At 43.2% G+C, this 21,820-nt stretch overlaps 1 protein-coding gene across 2 annotated transcripts in view; it reads left to right on the top strand.

The window, feature by feature from the left end:
* Positions 1-21,820, top strand: part of PACRG (parkin coregulated) — a 536,574-nt gene that overhangs the window by 410,685 nt on the left and 104,069 nt on the right. The window lies entirely within an intron of this gene.

Below are 21,820 nucleotides of genomic sequence, written 5' to 3' on the forward strand. Positions count from 1 at the left end.
AACAAATTAAAGTGGAGATTTATAATTCCTGTATAAAGCCCCTTTGTATGATCAAAGAAAGCATCATCTGTACCAGGAAGTTCTCTGTCTTACATGATTTTGTTGAAGAGGAGGCAGGCACGAGATGAACTGATAAGCGCTTTGCTCACAAGTGCATAATAGCTGCAGTGATTACTTCTGGCTTCAGGCAACATGATTCTGTAAGTGAGCATTTAGCCTTAACACAGTGTTTTGAGACTCACTGTATAGACCAGTGGGAAGAAAGAGAAGTAGCTACGGCTGCCCAGGCAAGTGTCGCATAATCAATTGGAGAATAACAGAAGTGAACTAGATGCTTTACGTCCTGCCATGCATTATCTGGTAGCTTTAAAGACTGGAGGTCCTTGCCAGTTACACATTGTAGCAAGGGAGTTTCCAGACTGCTGGTCTCTCCCGCATCCCTTTTCCATGAGACAGTGACTATTCCCTTTCATTTTCTGCTAGGAAGTTTCACCTCGTAACCCTTCAACAAGCTAACTCCATTTTTGTTTCTTTGGAAAAGAATGCAAATGAGTTTTGGGAAAGTGTGTGTAAATGCAGCTGTCAAGCCATCAGCATCAAGAGAAAGGCGACTGCTCCCTGTGCCATGCGCCCAGCACCCATGACTGACAAGGGCTTGCATTCATGGCCTGCGTTGATGCAAATGCTGACGCACTGGTCACCTGGGACATGCTCAGTTAATGCTTGCGCGGCCGGACTCCCAGGTGGCCTGTCGCTTATTTTTGTAAGTTCTCTCCAGTAGCATGGCAAAAGCAGTGTAGTTGGTTGATAAAAAGTAGAAATAACAGAATCCAAAAATAAGATTCCCCCAAGTAGACAGGGTCAATCAACAATAGAAGAAAGTATTAGGTTTCTAATATAGGTCTTAATAATGCAACCTGTCTGGATTGCATTAGTTTTCCCTTCTCAGTACAGTTCAGTCACTCAGTTGTGTCCAACTCTTTGCAACCCCATGGACCGCAGCACCCCAGGCCTCCCTGTCCATCACCAACTCCCAGAGCTTGCTCAAACTCATGTCCATCAAGCCTGTGATGCCATCCAACCATCTTATCTTCTGTCATCCCCTTCTCCTCCCACCTTCAATCTTTCCTAGCATCAGGATCTTTCCCAATGAGTCAGTTCTTCAAATCAGGTGGCCAAAGTGTGGAGTTTCAGCTTCAACATCAGTCCTTCCAATGAACACTCAGGATTGATCTCGTTTAGGATTGACTGGTTTGATCTCCTTGCAGTCCAAGGGGCTCTCAAGAGTCTTCTCCAACACCGCGATTCAAAAGCATCAGTTCTTCTATGCTCAGCTTTCTTTATAGTCCAACTCTTACATCCATACGTGACTACTGGAAGAATCATAGCTTTTACTAGAAGGAATTTTGTTGGCAAAGCAACATCTCTGCTTTTTAATATGCTGTCTAGGTTGGTCATAGCTTTTCTTCCAAGAAGCAAGGGTCTTTTAATTTCATGGCTGCAGTTACAATCTGCAGTAATTTTGGAGCCCAAGAAAATAAATTCTGTCAGTGTTTCCATTGTTTCCCCATCTATTTGCCATGAAGTGATGGGACCGGATGCCATGATCTTAGTTTTCTGAATGTTGAGTTTTATTTAAGACAGTTTTTTCACTCTCCTCTTTCACTTTCATCAAGAGGCTCTTTAGCTCCTCTTTGCTTTCTGCCATAAGGGTGTTGCCACCTGAGGTTATAGTTGAGATATATTAGCTTCAATCAATATCTGAGGTTATTGATATTTCTCCTGGCAATCTTGATTCCAACTTGTGCTTCATCTAGTCTGGCATTTTTCATGATGTACTCTGCATATAAATTAAGTAAGCAAGGTGACAATATACAGTATTATATATTGATGTACTCCTTTCCCAATTTGGAACCAGTCCATTGTTCCATGTCCAGTTCTGATTGTTGCTTCTTGACCTGCATACAGATTTCTCAGGAGGCAGGTACAGTGGTCTGGTATTCCCATCTCTTTAAGAATTTTCTACAGTTTGTTGTGATCCACACAGTCAAAGGCTTTAGCATAGTCAATGAAGAAGTAGATATTTTTCTGGAATTCTCTTGCTTTTCCTATGATCCAGTGGATGCTGGCAATTTGATCTCTGGTTCCTCTGCCTTTTCTAAATCCAGCTTGAACATCTGGAAGTTCTCACTTCACATACTGTTGAAACCTAGTTTGGAGAATTTTCCACATTACCTTGCTAGTGTGTGAGATGAGTGCAAATGTGCAGTAGTTTGAGCATTTTTTGGCATTGCCTTTCTTTAGGATTGGAATGAAAACTGACCTTTTCTAATCCTGTGGTCACTGCTGAGTTTTCCAAATTTGCTGGCATATTGAGTGCAGCACTTCAACAGCATCAAGAAAAACATCTCATTGCCATCTTAACAGAAGGTCTTTAATCTGTAAACTTTATCAGCAATGACTCATTTGTAGCCCATTAGGAGTCAAAAAGGGGCTTCCCAGGTGGCTCAGTGGCGAAGAATCTGCCTGCCAATGCAAGAGACTCGAGTTCCATCCCTGGGTTGGGAAGGTCCCCTGGAGGAGGAAATGGCAACCCACTCCAGTGTTCTTGCCTGGGAAATCCAATGTACAGAGGAGCCTGGTGGGCTACAGTTCATGAGGTTGCAAAGAGTTAGACATGACTTAGCAACTAAAACAACAACAATAACAGGCGCCAAAAAACTTGCTTAAAATAGTATAATTTCACATGAAGGGATAAATATACTTCAGCTAACTCAATGTCCCAAATCTGTGCCTGGATATTTATTCTTTAGAGAATAGTCATGAAGGTGGGAAATATCCAGCAACAGTGTCTTGAGTCAAATGTCTCAGTGTTAGGTTTCTAAAGCTAAAATACAGATTAAGGAGTAATCTGGTCGATGCAAAGAGTTGCAGTAGACTCAAGCGTTCAGACAGGCCCCACAGGAAGGCTCTTGGGTTCTTAAGCAAAGAGCCCAATGCACTGAAGTAATTCTGAAGGTTAACTACGTGTCTGAAAATTATCTGAAGAAAACAGCACAAGGGACTTTGAAAGACTGTATTTTCTTACGAAATCTGAATTTCTTTTCTTAGAAAAAGTAAAATCATCTAGTTTCTACTTTTATTCTGATTGGACTTCAAAGGTCAAAAGTATTAGCAAGAATAGAGGTTGTATGTGTCTGTATGTGTGTGCTCAGTCCAGTCAACTCTTTGCGACCCCATGGACGATAGCCCACCAGGTTCCTGGGATTTCCCAGGCAAGAATACTAGAGCAGGTTGCCATTTCCAACTACAGGGGATCTTCCGGAACTGAGCCAGGAATCGAACCTGCTTCTCTTGTGTCTCCTTCATTGGCAGGATTCTTGACCAGTGCAACACCTGGGAAGCCCAGTAAAAGTTAACGAGAACAAACTAACCTCTCCGTTTGGGAGAACCTCAGCAAAATTTGTGTCCGAGCAGAGACCTAAAACCAGGCAGAAGTCTTTGCCTTGTGCAAAGTCCCCTTTCTTTGACACCCACGTGTCCTTGTTCTGCTTCTTCCCCTCTGCCTGGTGCACCACCCCCAACCTCCTGTCTCGGATCCCTGGGCCCCTCCATCTGGAGGGCCATGCCCCCCTTCCACCCTGCCCTCTGCCCTTAGCCACTCACTGTACCATCACCCATGGGAAGTCCCTTCCCCTCTTTGGCCTGAGGCAGGTCCTCTCTAGAGGGTAGGTCCTCAGGTCCTTCAGAAGGATGCTCACGTCTAGGATTTGATGAGTCATCCTCACTTGTACCCTCGTCTGTCTCAGACGGGCACCTTGGGCTACATTCATTCTCAGGGACTCCTCTGTGGCCCACCCTCTGCAATCGGCTCTGGCTCCATCCGTCAACAATAGGCCACCTTCTCCCCACTCCTGCCTCGAACTGCAAAACCCTCTGTGCTTGGAGGTCAGCCTCAGGTGACCCCCTTCTCTTGTCCAGCAATATTCCCATCTGTTTCTTTTCCTCTAAGCTGACGAGACAGGTATCATTGTCTCCCTTACAGAACATACACTCTGTCTTGCTTTATGTTAGGCTTGTCTTAGACCCCCAAATAGACTGTAAGCTTCTTGAAGTCTATGTCTCTCTCTCCTCTCTCCACGTATCTCCTCCCAAACCAGCAGCGCCTTCAATGCAGTAAGCAGTGGGGAGGGGGCATTTGTTGAATTGATTTCATTTAATTCAGTTTTTAACTGAATTAAGCAAAGGATGTCACAAGCTGGCTTTTATAACTAAAGAAAGCACAATTGTGCAGCTGGTGACCGTCCCTGGCAGGGAGGTGTAGGAGAGACACAGGGAGACCCCTCAGAGGCCAGCTGACTGCTGGTCAAACCAGGTGCAAGTTGGGAAAAAGTCTATAGTGAATGAAGGAAAATGAAACACACAGTGGAAAAGAATACCAACATTCTTGCAGATGAATCTTAAAGTATTATTTTTACAAAGAAAACAAGGATTATTTCTGTTCCCTTGTTGACTGGCTTGTATGTTCTTCCTACAGATACTTTCAGAAAAAGACCTATTGTTTGTTTTGCTCCTCGCTGACACAGTATCCATTGTTTATAACTGTAATCATAGCACACATAGTTGAAAATGTGGGATTGGGACAAGCTGTATTCCCCTCCCTGGTTCTTTAGACAGTGAATACTGTGTTCTTTATCTCTTATCACAGCTCTTTTGTCAAACACTGAATGATTATTTTCCCCAGACAAATTTGTAGTTTGTTATCAACCATAAAAATGTCTTTATTGCCTCGTTTTTCAACATTTAAACTTTGGTACGTGTGTCTCAAGACGAGCATGAATTAAGGTGTTTATTTCATTTTAAATACATTTTTATTATGGTATATAAAGCTAGGTTTCTCCAGCATGAATGGCTTATGTGGAGCTATGTTTAAACTTGATGAAAATGTATTTTATTTTAGTATGTGTTTATACCTTTTTAGGAGAGTGGTTATGCCTGTTGGTTCCCAGGTCAGCTGTGCTGGGCGCATTTGTCAAGAAGTTAGACAGGCGCAAACATCTGTACCTTTCTGCAGCAGGTGACTGTCAGTCAACTTCCAGCTACAGAAAGGATTTGACACACTTCTCCTCTCCTGGGATCTGCATTTTTCCAAATGCCCAAGATTTCTTCCTCTTCTGTGATTCACAAACCTGATCCCAAAGCCTGGGAGAGGAAAAACAATCTTTTTTTTTTTTTCTTCACATAATAAATAGGAACTCTTTGTTTTTTCTGACAACATTGCTTGATATGACATTGAGAGGCTTTAATTCAAATAAATCCTTATAACAAAGAAATAAAATGTATTTTCTGCCCATCCTGCCCATGTAACTTCGGGGCACTTTTGAAATATTCATTTTTTTTTAAGTTGGTGGTGAAGTCTACGAAAAGTCTTAATGTGCCACTTTGTATTGTTTATGAATATCAGATTAGAGTACATGGTATGCTGCTCTAACTGTCTCCACAAGGCTTCACTTAGATCGAGAAGATAAAAAAATGACTGTCAGTCTTTCAGACGCCTAGAGGGAAGCGCTCCAGTTTTGTTCTCGATTTGTTTTTGAGGGCTGGTTTAAACTTTGGAGACAGTGTGAGGAGTCAAGGTTAGAATCAGTACTTTTACATTTTTCAACTTGCATTGCCCTAAATTCTCATATAAAGTATGAAAAACCATTAACAAGGCAGTTCTCCCCAAGGATTCTGAGACATACAACGCTTAGGAATAAGATACCGTGTCTGAAAAGTGCAAAATGAACTCCAAACAGAGACACAGACACGTGGGCTTTCAGCTGAGGAATTTCAGTATTATAACTTTGTGTTGTTTAATTTGATGACTTTTCCTCGAGGATACTTTTTTTTTTAATTTTCATGGTCATTACAAGTTAAACCTTGTACCAGCACACATCATATTTTGAAAGCATTGCGAACATATTTCATATTATAATGTACTGTAAATGTTGTGGGTGTTCTAAATATGTTTAAGTAACTCAGAGACTTTCTCAAATCCATGTTGGATTAGCAGACTGTTTCTTAATACTGGTCAGGTTGGACAACTAGTGGTGGTGGTGGTGGTTTAGTTGCTAAGTCATGTCGGACTCTTGCGACCCAGAGGACTGTAGCCCTCCAGGCTCCTCTGCCCATGGGGAATCTCCAGGCAAGAATACTGGAGTGGGTTGCCATTCCCTTCTCCAGGACAACGAGCAAGGCCACCTGGGATGGGAATTCCGCTTCCAACTGCACTTCCTTTAAGGTGTCAGCTTTAGTCTTTTTTTCTATGGAGATGCCATAGCTGACATCCATAATGGGCTGCAATTTTATTTCCGGTGTCTCCCTCCCTCCCTCCCTTCATATCTTCGTCTTTATTTCAGTCTTTCTGTCCCAAGGCAGGGCCCCCGGGGACTCCCGGGGACCTCCAGGCTGGCGCTTCTCTGGTTTTGGGGTGCTGCCTGCCCATCACTCGGGGTGCAGGGTGCCCAGGGCTGCCGCTTCTGGTGTTTCTTCTGCCTGGACGGTGGACAGCCCGAGTTTGCCCACTGTTTGCTCGTTATAGATGCATACCTATACCAAAGAGGCCAGCTTTTGTTTTTGTTTTTTTGTTTTTTTTTTAAGCCCACGGTTGCTCCACTCATCTAAGTAGCCTAGCACTCTTGCTCCTCTCTCTCTCTCTGTGTCTCTGTCTCTGTGTTCTCTTTTCTCCGCTTCTCTGCTCCCTTTGTACCTCCTCCATTGGCACCCTCCTCCCCCTGGACCGACACTCCCCTGTCGCCAACGCACGTGGCGGGCGCTGGGAACACCCCGGGTGTGTCTCCTCTAAGTCAGTTGGCAGGTTGCGGGCCGTGTCCTACCGCGAGCCTCCCCTCCCGAGACCCGGCCTCGCCGGCTCACGCCTTGATTTGGAGTCAGCCTCCTCCGGGGGCCCATTTCTGCTGAGCCTCAGCCCACACGGTGCCCAAAACGAGGCAGCGCTTCAAAGGTGATCGTCAAAGCACAAGAGAAATGGTATCAGGGCCCCACTCAGGTGACTGACATGTGACTGTTCTCATCTTTCCCTGTAACTGACTCCAGACTGCATTGGCCAGCCATTCCTTTCTCATTCCGTAAGTCACAACCTAATCTTGAGGCCCTTCAATCCAAAGAGAGCGTTGCTCTCTAACCGCGCGCACCGCGCCATCCATGCTGCTGAGACTGTCTCCTGAGTTTGGTTGCTCTTCTGTTACAAATTCCACCCTGAGATCTACGTGTCCAATGAGGAAGGGCGTTGATCGGCTCTGCTCTCCACGGGTCCTTACTGCACAGCCTTTTCATTGCCGTGTAAGTTCCTCCTGCTTCACGGAATGTTTCCCTCCTGTTGCCTGGAAGTACACTTTTTATGGTAAGCGACGATTACACCAGTACTACAGGCGACCTCGAGGGTTGAGGAGGATTATTTTAAGAAAAACCTCTCGGTCAAACGCTCAGAGGCCTTCACACCTGCCATTTTAACCTTCGTGTGCTTCTTTAATGATAGAGACAGATCCATAGATAGACATAGCCAGGCTCTCGCAGGTGTACAGACAGGCAGACAGATGTTCGAGCAGGCGGATAGATAGACGTTTTGGCAGATGGATAAATTATAGAATATATAAATGGGAAAGACAAGGAAGGGAGAAAACTGGGAGAGAAAAGCTATGTTGAATTTGTGACAATTTTACTGAACTTTAAAAACCTGAACCTTAAATCGTCAACGTAGTTTCCCTCCCACCAGAGAAAAAGAAATACATCTCTCATTCAATTCAGTTCAGTCGTTCAGTCGTGTCCGACTCTTTGGGACCCCATGATTCGCAGCACGCCAGGCCTCCCTGTCCATTACCAACTCCCAGAGTTCACTCAAACTCACATCCATCGAGTTGGTGATGCCATCCAGCTGTCTCATCCTCTGTCGTCCCCTTCTCCTCCTGCCCCCAATCCCTCCCAGCATCAAAGTCTTTTCCAATGAGTCAACTCTTCGCATGAGGTGGCCAAAGTACTGGAGTTTCAGCTTTAACATCATTCCCTGCAAAGAAATCCCAGGGCTGATCTCCTTCAGAATGGACTTGTTGGATCTCCTTGCAGTCCAAGGGACTCTCAAGAGTCTTCTCCAACACCACAGCTCAAAAGCAGCAATTCTTCAGTGCTCAGCCTTCTTCACAGTCCAACTCTCACATCCATACATGACCACAGGAAAAACCATATCCTTGACTAGACGGACCTAGATGGCAAAGTAATGTCTTTGCTTTTGAATATGCTGTCTAGGTTGGTCATAACTTTTCTTCCAAGGAGTAAGCATCTTTTAATTTCATAGCTGCAATCAACATCTGCAGTGACTTTGGAGTCCCCCAAAATAAAATCTGACACTGTTTCCACTGTTTCGCCATCTATTTCCCATGAAGTGATGGGACCAGATGCCATGATCTTAGTTTTCTGAATGTTGAACTTTAAGCCAACTTTTCCACTCTCCTTTCTCATTAGTAGGTATTTAATCTTTTCACGGTAAGAAATCTTCCCTTCAAATGCAGTTACAGCTGCTTTTCCATGAGTGCTGATCAATTCTCATCTATGTGAACATTTCTGGTGCTTTCAGCTGTACAAATCTATTTTGAAATCACCTTTGACTATAAAGGAGAAAAAGATACCCATCTGTAAATGCTTTTGTCTAGAGGTATATCATCAAAATAAGAGTTCCATTCACCTCTGTCCTTATGAAACTGGTGGCTATTTTCTATTCTTATTTTAAATTTTCTCTTTATCTTCCATTTTAAGGGGATGATTCAGAGCAAGGGCTATCTTATCTTTCAAAGGAACATGGAACTAGCCCCATCCAAATGGAATTAAAAATAGTAGCTCTCCAGTTCATGTGAGATGCACAAATGAAAAAATTCAAAGTTGTAAGGTCACATAAGGCATTTTGAAACTTACAGCACAAGGATATAAGATGTTAGTATTTCTGCAGAAGAAGAGGTGTCTAGGTATGAATCTTCTGTATGACTCTCTCCTTTTCCATGCTTGTGTGTGCTAATATCTTGAGGAAGAGTGTAATTAATGTAAAAGCTTGTATCCGGCAACATACATACCATCCTTACTGAAATAGCCACTCTAATCTGATGCTTCAGTGTAGCACATGTTTTAACCAGATAAGAGGAGCTATTTATTCATGAAAGTGATTTTCAGATTTTTGGTGTAATTCACACTACCTGTTTTGCTTGTGAAAAAAATTTTTGGCTAATATGTCAAGATGGCTCAGTAAGATAGAAACATTCATTCAAAACACAGTGTCAGATACCTGTGTGTGTATGCTCAGTTGTGTCTGACTCTCTGCGATCCCGTGAACTATAGCCCGTCAGGCTTCTCTGACCTTGGGGTTCACTCGGCAAGAATTCCAGAGAGGGTTACCATTTCCTTCTCCAGGGGATCTTCCCGACCCAGGGGTCCTTCCCGACCCAGGGGTCGAACTCAGGTCTCCTGCATCATAGGCGGATTCTTTACCTCCACTGCCCGCCTGGGTGCCCATCAAATACTAGGTGGTAATAAACCAATCACAGCACAATCTTCACTATCGTAGCACTCGCCAGGCACTTGCTGTGAGCTCCCTTCCTCTTTTTACGTGTGCTGATATGACTTGACTTATTGAGTAATTCTTAGAGCTCTATGAAGTGGATGGAATAGTTGTCCTCACTTTACAAACAATGAAAATGAGGCACAGAGATGTTAAGTAACTCACCCAAGGTCACACAGTGAGAACTGGAGCCAGGACTCACATCAAGGCAGTGTGGCACCAGCATCCACATCCCTGATCAGTTTACTGCTGGAATTGTGTGTGCTAGGCTCACTCGGGGAGACCCGGCATCTGCCACCCTGTCTGGTGGTTAACAACAGCTTAATAACTTTGTGTTGAAGGAATAAATAAATGCATCCTAATGGTGTCAAATGCACTTGGTTCTGAGCACTTGAAGAATGAAGACTCTTGAGAGGTTTCCTGCCCTCAACTAAATTACAGTCTGGTCCTCCTGGCAGTCGGAACCAGCAATTCTAATTCACTGTCATTAGAAGATATTCAACCGAAGAGTTCGTGTCAGCCACGTTCTAAATGAAAAGCAGCGCTGTAAAGTGTTTATAGCAACCTTATAAAAGAAATACGGGTTTACAGCAATCTTATGGAAGAAATGCTAAGTGCTTATAACAGCCTGATAAAGGAAATGATAGGGAAACTGAGGCTTCGAGGGAATAAAGATCCAGGTGGTGGCTGCACAGGGCGATAGTGGCAGGTCCAAGGTTCAAGCCCAAGCAGCGTAGCCTGGAAGGACTCACCCTGGACTGTCAAGCCTGGGGCCTCACTGGCACCTAATACCATCTCGGGGAAGAGAGGTGCCCAGTGTGGGGGCAGGGGCACAGAGACCATGGCCAGACTGAAAGGTCGTTACAGAAGGGTGCATGAGTTAGCTCTCGTCTGAACTGCTCCCAGCACCCATCTCCTCTATAGCTCCGAGCTGATCACCGTCATGTGTGATTCTTGAGCTTGTTACGTGGCATGTCCATTCATGTGTATACATATGTTCACACACAGAGATGTATAGATACATTTATACACACATGTATTATATATTTGGGGATACATATGGATTAGATGTAGTATGTATCTATATTATTATATTCCTGTGTGTGCTTAGTCACTCAGTCGTACCCGACTCTTTGCGACCCCATGGAGTGTAGCCTGCCAAGCACCTCTGACCATGGAATTCTCCAAGCCATAATACCGGAATGGGTGTGTGCATGCCAAGTCATTTCAGTTGTGTCCGACTCTTTACAACCGTATGGACTGTAGCCCGCCAGGCTCCTCTGTCCATGGGATTCTCCAGGCAAGAATACTGGAGTGGGTTACCATTCCCTTCTCCAGGGCATCTTTCCAACCCAGGGATTGAACCCAGGTCTCCTGCATTGCAGACAGATATTTTACTGTCTGAGCCACCAGGGAAGCCCTACTATGTTCCTGCAGATAGTAATGTCTATACATTCCAATTCTCATTAAGTGGCATCATAGTAAATGCATCTTTCTGAGAAGCTTGCCTAAGGACACAAAACACTTGGCCATTAAATAACGGAAAATGACAGCAATCATTTTTAATATTGAAATGTTATCAGAGATGTTGGAGCTTGCAAGAGCAGAAAAGGAAGAGATTTGCTTCGATACAGACTAAGAACCAGGGGAATTCTGTACTCATCTTCATTTGTTTGCAGTTCTGAGTAGTTTTATTTTTTAAATTACATGTGGTTTTTATTTTTAAAAAATGGAAAAAAGATGAGACAACTATTTGTTTTCCAGTATGGGAAAGGAAAAGTCCTGAGCCTGCTAGCTCCCTGGAACCTCTGGCATCACCTGAGAAGGGGGTTTCTCAGCAAAGCAGACACTGGGGCAGAGGGTGTCCCAGGATGTGACCCCCAGCACTTGCGCACGCGCCTGTCCCCGTGCCCATGAGACGTGCGATCCCGTGATCTATAACGCTTGCCTGACCTCACTCTAAGGCAAACAGCATTGACCTTGGGCTCGAAACACCGAGGATATGAACGTGGGCACGTGCCACATACTTCCAAGTACACACATACTTTCCGAACAACACACAGCCCTGAGTAGGAGAGGGAGGATTGAATTTCCTGAGCAGCATTCCAGATGTATTGATAGAACTGCGGCGAGAGCCCTTTCTCTAAGCAAGGTCAAATTTTAGCCTTCCAGTGCTCAAAGTGAGATAATAATGATAATGGGTGAATCAATGACTGCTGAAAACCTCTATGGCTTGAACATTCTATTTTGATCCCTGTTTTGAATAACTCTTGGATAGTGTGGCTCACTGTCCCAGTTTGCTCAGGACTGAAAAGTTTCCCAGGACACACGCTGTTCACGGCTAACCCTGGGACGGACCGTCACCCTGTTCTTACATGTCCCTGCACTGGGACGCCCCGCTTCACCTGCTCTCATGAGTGCCCTGACACCTGGAACCAGCCCAGTCCCAGTTCCCCGAACCCGGGGCCCCAGCAGGATCAGCAGAAAGTGGGCCCCGCCCTTCCACGGTTTCCCGTCCCCTGGGTTCACACCAAACATTCCTAACCCTCCTGTGAGCAGGCTTTCAAATGTTCTGTACAGAATGACTTTTCCATAAATGATACTTATTATTTCTTCCCTTATCATTTGGAAAATAATTATAAGGAAAGTTAAAGGGACAGAAATGTATGGGAAAATACTTTTAAAGCACCCTTAGGGGTAAAAAAAAAAGAATACTTTAATAAAATTAGTGAAAACTTTTAATTGACAAAAAGTGTTTTTCACAAACTCATTTTCCACTTCCTTGGAGTCCATGCTCACAATAGTACATATAAATTTTGAAAGGAGTCAGGAAATCTAAACTACCAATAGTTTCACAACTCGGTCTTTCTTAGCTCCAGAATGCCTCTTTAAGAACCGGAACTGTAGAGGAGGATACAGTTGTGTCGAACCTCCCCTGGGCCCTCGGTGGGAGCCTGGTGGGAGGTCCAGCCGTGTGGGGAGCTTCTCCCCTTGACCTTGGAGCCTGCAGTGGAATTAGACCACTCATCTCACTGACTCCTTTCTTGTCCATCTCCTGCCCCTAGTTCAGCTCCACAAATATTCACTGCCAGCTACAGATCCTTGGGCTTCCCCTGATGGCTCAGCTGGTAAAGAATCTGCCTGCAATGTGGGAGACCTGGGTTTGATCCCTGGGTTGGGAAGATCGCCTGGAGAAGGGAAAAGCTACCCACCCCAGTACTCTGGTCTGGAGAATCCCGTGGACTGGATAGTTTGTGGAGTCTCAAAGAGTCGGACACGACTTAGTGACTAACACTCATATACACATATATGATGTGTGTATATACATACATATGTATATATATATGTATATGTGTGTATTATAGATTCTGAGTTTCATTCTTACGTTTTCCCACGTTCTGCTAGCAGTAATAGACCAAATTACATAAATTGCCACCAGCTGTCAAGTTTTCAGAATTCCCCATTCTCAGAGTTCGAAGAGAAGTAGTTGTGACGACGGTTTTCATACTGAAATGAGGAGGCTGCTGAGCCTACAGAGGCTTCTAGCAAAGTGAAGCTCGAATTGACACCCTGCCTGCAACTGGAACAATTCACGCCAAAAACATGAAATGCAAATAGGCAATTTTGCCTACATCTCATGAATAATTGAGAAAAAGGCCAGATTATCTGGGCTTCAGTGAGTCCTCTTATCTGGGCTTGTGAAACAAGAATCCTAAAGGGAGTGGCAAACAGACCAAATCCAGCCTCGCGAGTTCAATCCACGGGCACCTTTTCGTCTCTAGTCTTTTCATGGGGTGTGGAGTGAGAGCTCCAAAAGGAGGAGTTTGGGGGGCACAACATCTCGGGGTGCCCACGGGGAGAAGCACCCCCTGAGAGCCGTTTGCCACAACTGCCAGCCCCGAGCGCGTGGGTCACTGTCATTCCCAGTCTGCCTCAAACCCTCGTGCCTGCCGGCCGACGGTCGTCACTCGCTCAAAACCGGGTGATGCACACGATTTGAGATGCAGGAAACACCCTCACTGTGGATCCAGCGCGTCTTCTCTGGAGCTTCGGCTCAACGAGGAAGGAGGCTTTGCTTGCCTGAGGTCCTTGGTAGGTGCTTGTCCTCCTTCAGTTCATTTGCTCATGTGACAACTGTTTCCATGTCCATCGCATGTGCTGGGACTAAAGGAAAAGTTGGTTCTGCACCTTCTGGGTCTGTTAGACGAGTGTGGCAGACTCCGGGATCGCTAATACATACGTGTCACCACCAGCTCATCAGAAAGGGCCACGGGCAGCATGCGAACACCTTCCTGCAGCTTCAGAAGATGAGTCGTTTTGAAGATGCAGTGACGAGACATTCCCTGGCGGGTGATGCACGACAGAACCCTTCCTGGTTGACCAGGTCGCTGTGAATGGTGGGACACCTGCCCCCTGCAGTGCTCACCTGCCACCCTGGGATGTGGGGGTGTGGTGTTTCATACCTGAGTGAGGTGTGATCATATTTTAATCCGTTCCCTGTAAGGTGAAGATAGCTGCATATGCAAATAGTTAAAAGCAAATGTCTGTGTCCATGCTAAACAGTGATTTCTAAGGAAAATGATGAGGAAGTCCTAAATGAACAAAAATTAGGGAGCGATATCTGATTGGAATTCTGTGAGAGCTTTGGGAGTTTCTCATCCCTAAAGGGTAGGGTTTGTGTGTGTGTGTGGTTTCATCCATAGGCACTTGGAAGCACAGACCATAACTGTGTTTGCACGTATTTGCAGAAATCCATGAGAAAGGATGGTTAACATCAGGTTGGCCTCAAGATAATTTTCCTCTAAAAGTATTTATATATTGCAATAGGTAGTTGACAGATTATTGAGTTCAAGTTCTTTTATCATAAATCCTGATCCACCTTTGCATTATAGCATCCAGTCTTCTCTAAGATTATATGTTGTTGTTTAGTCGCTCAGTTGCGTCCAACTCTTTTGCAACCCTTTGGACTGTAGCTCACCAGGCTCCTCTGTCCAAGGGATTTCCCAGGCAAGAATACTGGAGTGGGTTGCCATTTCTTTCTCCAGGGGATCTTCCTGACCGTGGGATCGAACCCGGGTCTCCTGCATCTCCTGCATTGGCAGGTGGATTCTTTACCACTGAGCCACCTGGGAAGCCCACGTGTTAGTCACTCAATCATGTCCAACTCTTTGCAACCCCGTGGACTGTAGCCACCAGGCTCTTCTGTCCATGGGATTCTCCAGGCCAGAATCCTGGAGTGGGTGGTCATTCCCTTCTCCAGGGGATCTTCCTGACCCAGGTATCAAACCTGGGTCTCCTGCATTGCAGTCAGATTCTTTACCATCTGAGCCACCAGGAAAGCCTGTGGGAAGCTCAAGATTATATATATTGACACAGACATTCTCAGCTTTTCCCCTTGGATTAATGTTTTTCTGAATGTATGTGTCTGTGTAGGTGAACATCTTGACAGAGAAGGAATACCCCCATCTGTGTGCCTCACCTGTCTTCCTTACCTGCACCAATCACACATGGGACACTAGGAACCTGGGGCTGTGGTACCTGAAACAGCTAGAAACTGGGAGATACTGAACCAGATAACAGGGAGGCCCTATGGCCAAAAACTGGTGGGCTGTTAGGAGCTAAAAAGGAGAAAAGTACTAATAAAAGATTATTAACATGCCAAAGAGGAGGAGAGAAAATAGAAACAGAAGGATTTATAGAGAGGAGGCACAGATAAAGAAAAGGCAGCGTTTTCCCAGACCCTTGGAGGGGTATGTAAGTGAGGAATAAGGAAAGGAAAAAGTCATGATTTTGTTGTCCCTTAAATTTTCTCAGTGGTGCTGGTGGTAAAGAGCCTGCCTGCCAGTGCAGGAGACCTAAGAGACACGGGTTCGGGAGACACAGACATAGAGAATAGACTTAGAAAGGGTGGCGGAGAGGAGGAGGGGGTGAGATGAATGGAGAGGCTAGCATGGAATCACCCACTACCATATGTAAACAGACAGCCAGTGGGAGATTGCTGTATAACTCCGGGAACTCAAACCAGGGCTCTGTAATAACCCAGAGGGGTGGGAATGGGTGGGAGTTGGGAGGGAGGCTCAAGAGGGAGAGGACACATGTCCACCTATGGTTAATGCCTGTTGATGTATGCCAGAAATCAAACCAGTATTGTAAAGCAATCATCAATCAATTAAAAATAATTAAAAAAAAAAAAAAAGAGAGATGCAGGTACAATCCCTGGGTTGGGAAGATCCCCTGGGGAAGGGGATGGCAACCCACTCCATTATTCCTGCAGGGAGAATCCCATGGACAGAGGAGCCTGGCGGGCTATAGTCCATGGGGGTCACAAAGAGTCAAACACGACTAAAGTGACTTAGCACACACATGTATGCACACGCAAATTTTCAGGAAAGTTAAGTCACAAGTAATTTCCAATCCAGATCTGGTTGAATTTCTATAGAGAGAAAGAAATAAATTCTTAACTTAGAAAGTTACATTGAGAGAAGTTGCTAGTATCTGCTTTTGTTATTTCTGATCTGTGGAGCGCCACACTCTTTTTAAACTGATGTCAGTATATATTTTTAGTTTACTGTCCACTCAGTTTGCTTTGCGCTGAATGTTTCTTAAGGATTTTATTTTTTTTTCTTTCATAAACTGTAAATATTTGCAACATATCAATGTTCTGACTGGTTTAAAACAAACAAAAAAAAACTTTGTAGAAAGTGAGAAATTTCTTTAAATGAAAAAAATTTTACCAACATAAGAACACACATTTCCTATAATCTATTGTCCAACTAGTATTTATCTCCGACTAAGGAAGCAGACTTTCATTTTTAAAAATATTCTGTGCACTCATCTTTTTATTTGCAATTTAGAATGTGGTTAATCTCTCAGCTGAAATGAAAATGATGACCACTGCCTATTGTGTTTTGCCAGATGAAAGAGGAGATGCCCAGGGTTCCAAAAAATCTAAAAGCAGACAATGTTCAATGAGCAAAGAAATGGATGTGTAAGGTCTAAACTTTGCAACATGTGAATAAAGCTCAAGAAACACTAAAATCAATGACAGTTATTCAGGGGAAAAAAAAAAAAAAACCTTCGTTCACATTTTTGCTCATTGTATATCTGACGCTTCCACTAAATTCAACTCCCTTCTGTTTACACATTGAAACAATAACACAAAAGCCCAGTTACATATTTTTTCTTACTTTTTAACTCCCCACTACTTAATGCGTAAATGGGAGCCTGAGCCATTTTTATGTTGGGTTAAAATGCATGCAACTAATTTTTCTATAAAGTTGAAATAGAAGACTGTCAGGATCCATAACTCTGTCTTTGAAGAAGGTGGAAAAGCCTGGCATCCTTAGTCTCATCTTTGCAACACAATTATGAATCACTGTTCACAAATAGTGCAACAGAATGCCGAGTGAGACCTGACCGTCTTAGAAAAGGCGAGCTCTCAGTCTGCGGAGAGCAAGCATATGGATGTCCCCGAGAAGGAGGCGGGGCTTGGGCCCAAAGCTGGCAGACGCTGCCGAGCATATGGAGGTGGCCTGTTCGGGGCCACAGACTGTCGGCGGGGCTTCCCTTCCTCTCCAGTCGCCTAACATATTGCCTCTGTCTACACAAGCATAACTTAATAGCCAATCTGAATTCCATTGTGGTTAAACTGGTGTTATCCTGTGAGTAAGCTAGCTTATATTGTATAACGTAGTCCAAGGTTAATTCTTGTTTTGTTTACTAAATCAAGCAAATACCCTGAAGAATCGAAATAACTTTATTCATGGGCTATTTCTGAGCTTTTCTTTTTCTTTTCCTAAGACATGATATAGTCCATTCCATCAAGACAGGATGAAGCCAGTGGTGACAAGGGTAGTTTACCAGCGAGTATAAATTTAAGAAATAAAACAGCAGAGATCAAAGCTGAAGCTAAATGTTTCTTTTAAAAAAAAATTAGAAAAACAATTATCACATGATATCACTTATATGTAGAATCTATAAAATGAAATTATTTAAAAAACAGAAACAGATTCACAGACTTAGGAAACCACCTTATGGTTACCAGGAAAGGCAGGGGAAGGGGTGGAATAGGAGCTAGGGGTTAGCATCCACACGGACTGTGTGTGCAACAGGCAGTTAACAGACACACTGAGTAGCACAAGGAGCTCTGCTCAGGGCTCTGTGACAGACCGTACCAGAGAAGGATCTGGGAAAGATCAGACACACGTACACGGGTAGCAAAGTCGCTTGGCCGCACGCCGGAAACTGACGCAACGTCGCAAACCCACTGTACTCTGTGTAAAGTAAAAATGTTAGAATAAAATAAAAAGATCGGAAACCCCGAAATGAACAAATTTTAAAAATGATCTGTTTATATAGAAAATAAACTTGGCTTCAAAGAGTAAAAATAAATAAATGTTAGATTATGTTAAAAATTAGAATCTTCTTCTACATTAAGTAATGTGTGTCAAAAAACAAATCATCATTTTATTTACCTATTTTTGACACGCTGTTGACTTTTACGCTGCTTAGGCTGATCATACTCTTAGATTTCATCTTTTTGACTTAGACTCCCAAAAAGAATACTAAAATATTACTTAAAATCTAAGATGTATATATGTGTGTGTGTGTGTGTCAATAAGATGTGAACTAATTTGGAGAAAGGAGCAGTTCTAAACATCTATTTCATTAATATAAATATCCACCTCACACTGTGTGAACTAGCATTTCTTAGAACTTAAGTCACAGTGCTAGTATTAATCTGAGAAAAAGAAAAACATCACCTCTCTGTTAAAAATATGTGTCTACTGTTAGATTCGTAAGCAGAAAAGCACCTTAGCTAATGTGAGAGGGTATTTTTCTCCCAATGTATTATATGACAATCGCCCCCTTCATACTCGACTTCCTTTAAAAGAAGATCTACTGTCAGTGGCTAGGCAAGCTGTACTTGCAAGTAGCTACAAATAGGACGGGTGGAAGTAATCTACAGCCTCACACTCAAATTCATTTACTAAATAAGGCTGTGAGCAACATTAGGCACATTTTCCTGACACCTTTCCCTGTTGACAAGGAGTTGGGTGGATTTAGCAGAGGAAGTACACAGAGAACTATTGTTAGCCCTTATCAGCAAATGTGATGAGTGGCCCTGAAACAGAGCATCTCATCATCCAAATGTCTCGGCAGCCTTAGTAAAGAGCAGCCGGGGCAGATGTAAACAGCATTGATGTGACAGTCACCTCCCTGTGAAAGTGGAACTTTGAGAGGAACCAGAAGATGGATTTTGGTTGGGTAAGGTTGAAAGTAGTTGTAAGTTGATCTAGCATTTTGTATTTCATTAATCAATTCCTAAATCTATAAAAAAAAAAAAAAGAAAAGAAACTACAGTGAGTGCCTGGGTATAGAGTAGAGATTGAATGGTACAAACAACAAATTATTGCTAATATTGACAGGTTATGGTGGAGGGATTACCTAATTTCACAGCTGAGGATAGCACAAAATGAGACAAATATTACATGATGTTTATTCTAAGGGAATATTATGACTTTACAGAGTTTTTGTAATTTCCTTCATATTGATTTTTTTCATAGTGTGCGAAATAAGCATGCATAAGATTAGTTAATAATTGAACAACTTCCCAATACATTTAAACTATAATTTGATATGAAGCATATGACACAAAGGAAATAATCATGTTTAGAATTAACAACAAATCTGTTTGAGGCTACTTATGTCTAAAATTGTTGTTCAGTCACTAGGTTTTGTCTGACTCTTTGCAACCCCATGGACTGCAATGCACCGGGCTTCCCTGTGCTTCACTGTCTCCTGGAGTTTGCTCAAACTCATGACAATTGAGTCCGTGATGCCATCCAACCATCTCATCCTCTGTTGTCCCCGTCTCCTTTTACCTTCAATCTTTCCCAGCATCAGGTTCTTTTCCAATGAGTCAGCTCTTAACATCAGGTGATCAAAGTATTGGAGCTTCAGCTTCAGCATCAGTCCTTCCAGTGGAATATTCAGGGTCAATTTCCTATTTTATATGTCTAAAATACACAAACACAAACTTCACATTCATTTTTTTGTAATCCACTGCAACTCAGTAGTAAACCAAGTCTAAGACAGTCTATTAAAATCAACACTCCATTCCACAGCCAATGCATGCAGTCCTTGAGTCAAGCCATCTAAAATTCTTGAAGAATATAAAATCGTTCCTGTTGGGGGATCTATCTGCAACTAGACGCTTTATTAATGTAACTGTTGCCAATGTCCCCATTGTGAAATGTGCTTGCTGTTTGGGTGAGAATCATACCTATTCTTCCATACTTTAAAAAAAATACTGTTAAAGATAACAGAACAGTCAGATGAGTAAATAGACAATTATGATGAGACTATAACTGAAGACCTGTATAATGCATTAATTTGCTGCTCTTAATGGACTTAATCTGGGATACATATATCAGTTCAGTTCAGTCACTCAGTCGTGTCTAACTCTTTGCGACCCCATGAGTCGCAGCATGCCAGGCCTCCCTGTCCATCACCAACTCCGAGAGTTTACTCAAACTCACGTCCATTGAGTCAGTGATACCATTCAACCATCTCATCCTCTGTCATCCCCTTTTCCTCCTGCCTTCAATCTTTCCTAGCATCACGGTCTTTTCAAATGAGTCAGTCCTTCGCATTCAGATGGCCAAAGTATTGGTGTTTCAGCTTTAGCATTAGTCCTTCCAATGAATATTCAGAATTTCCTTTAGGATGGACTGGTTGGATCTTCCTGTTGTCCAAGGGACTCTCAAGAGTCTTCTGCAACAGCACAGTTCAAAAGCATCAATTCTTTGACACATAGCTTTCTTTATAGTCCAATTCTCATATCCATACATGACTATTGGAAAAACCATAGCTTTGACTAGACAGACCTTTGTTGGCAAAGTAATGTCTCTGCTTTTTAATACGCTGTCTAGGTTGGTCATAACTTTTCTTCCAAGGAGCAAGCATCTTTTAATTTCATGGCTGCAGTCACCATCTGCAGTGATTTTGGAGCCCCCCAAAATAAAGTCTGTCACTGTTTCCACTGTTTCCCCATCTACTTGCCATGAAGTGATGGGACTGGATGCCATGATCTTAGTTTTCTGAATGTGGAGTTTTAAGCCAACTTTTTCACTCTCCTCTTTCACTTTCATCAAGAGGCTCTTTGGTTTCGCTTTCTGCCGTAAGAGTGGTGTCATCTGCATATCTGAAGTTATTGATATTTCTCCCAGAAATCTTGATTCCAACTTGTGCTTCATCCAGTCCAGCATTTCTCATGATGTACTCTGCATATATATATATGTCTTCTCAAATGTTTACGTATGCATTTACATATATTTACATATATATATTTCTTCTCAAATGTTTACAGAAGAACTATTGAAGAAGTTTAGATATGTTTCTTCCAAGTCCCATCCATTCTATTATGTGAAATATCATTCTACAATGTAATATAATGTCAAATACTCAGTGGTCTACAACCACTGTTGAACCTGGGAATGAAACCTATCCATTGGGGAGTCCTCAGTAAAACTATCTCCACTAAGAATAAAGCAGAGACCAGAAGAGCCTGAGTCAGGACCTTGGAAGGTCCGGCCCCTAGTGGGTGGGTGTGTCCATTTCTGAAGGCTGAGATCAGCAGCCTTTAAACCGTGGCCCCCCTTTGGCAACTCATGGATGAAATCTACTGCAGAGGCATGTTGAGGGGATTATGTTGGTTAATACATATTAAAGTACCCGTTAAATGACTGGACTCAAGCTAGGAGTCTTCTCAGTGAAATACGCGTCTGTCCCCTTCCATTATCCCGAGTATGAAGTATCAGTTGATGGTGCGCCCAGTTTGTTGTCCTGGGGGCATAACCATGAATTTTTTAAAAGGAGTTTCCTCTTTAGAATAGTGCCGAATATAGAACATGTTAAATAAGAAGCAACAAGCTGTTTAAGTCAATGAACCACGTTTGGGGGGAAGCCGTTTCATCTCAGGAATCCGATCTGACCCAGTCACCTCTTCTGACCCTGGGCAGTTCCACACCTATCTAATTAGGCTGTAAACAGCCTTAAAGTTGCTTACAGTGTAAAAATGTCTTCCTTCAAGTAACATTGACTTAATAAAAGTCTTTATTACTTCACTGGAGCCTTATTTGATGATACCAAATTTTTTCTCTTAAGCTTGCTCAATAGGCTCTAATCACAGACCTTTCTCTCTTAAAAAAAAAA

This window comes from Ovis canadensis, chromosome 8, assembly GCF_042477335.2.
Source record: "Ovis canadensis isolate MfBH-ARS-UI-01 breed Bighorn chromosome 8, ARS-UI_OviCan_v2, whole genome shotgun sequence".
NCBI classification, from domain to species: domain Eukaryota; kingdom Metazoa; phylum Chordata; class Mammalia; order Artiodactyla; family Bovidae; genus Ovis; species Ovis canadensis.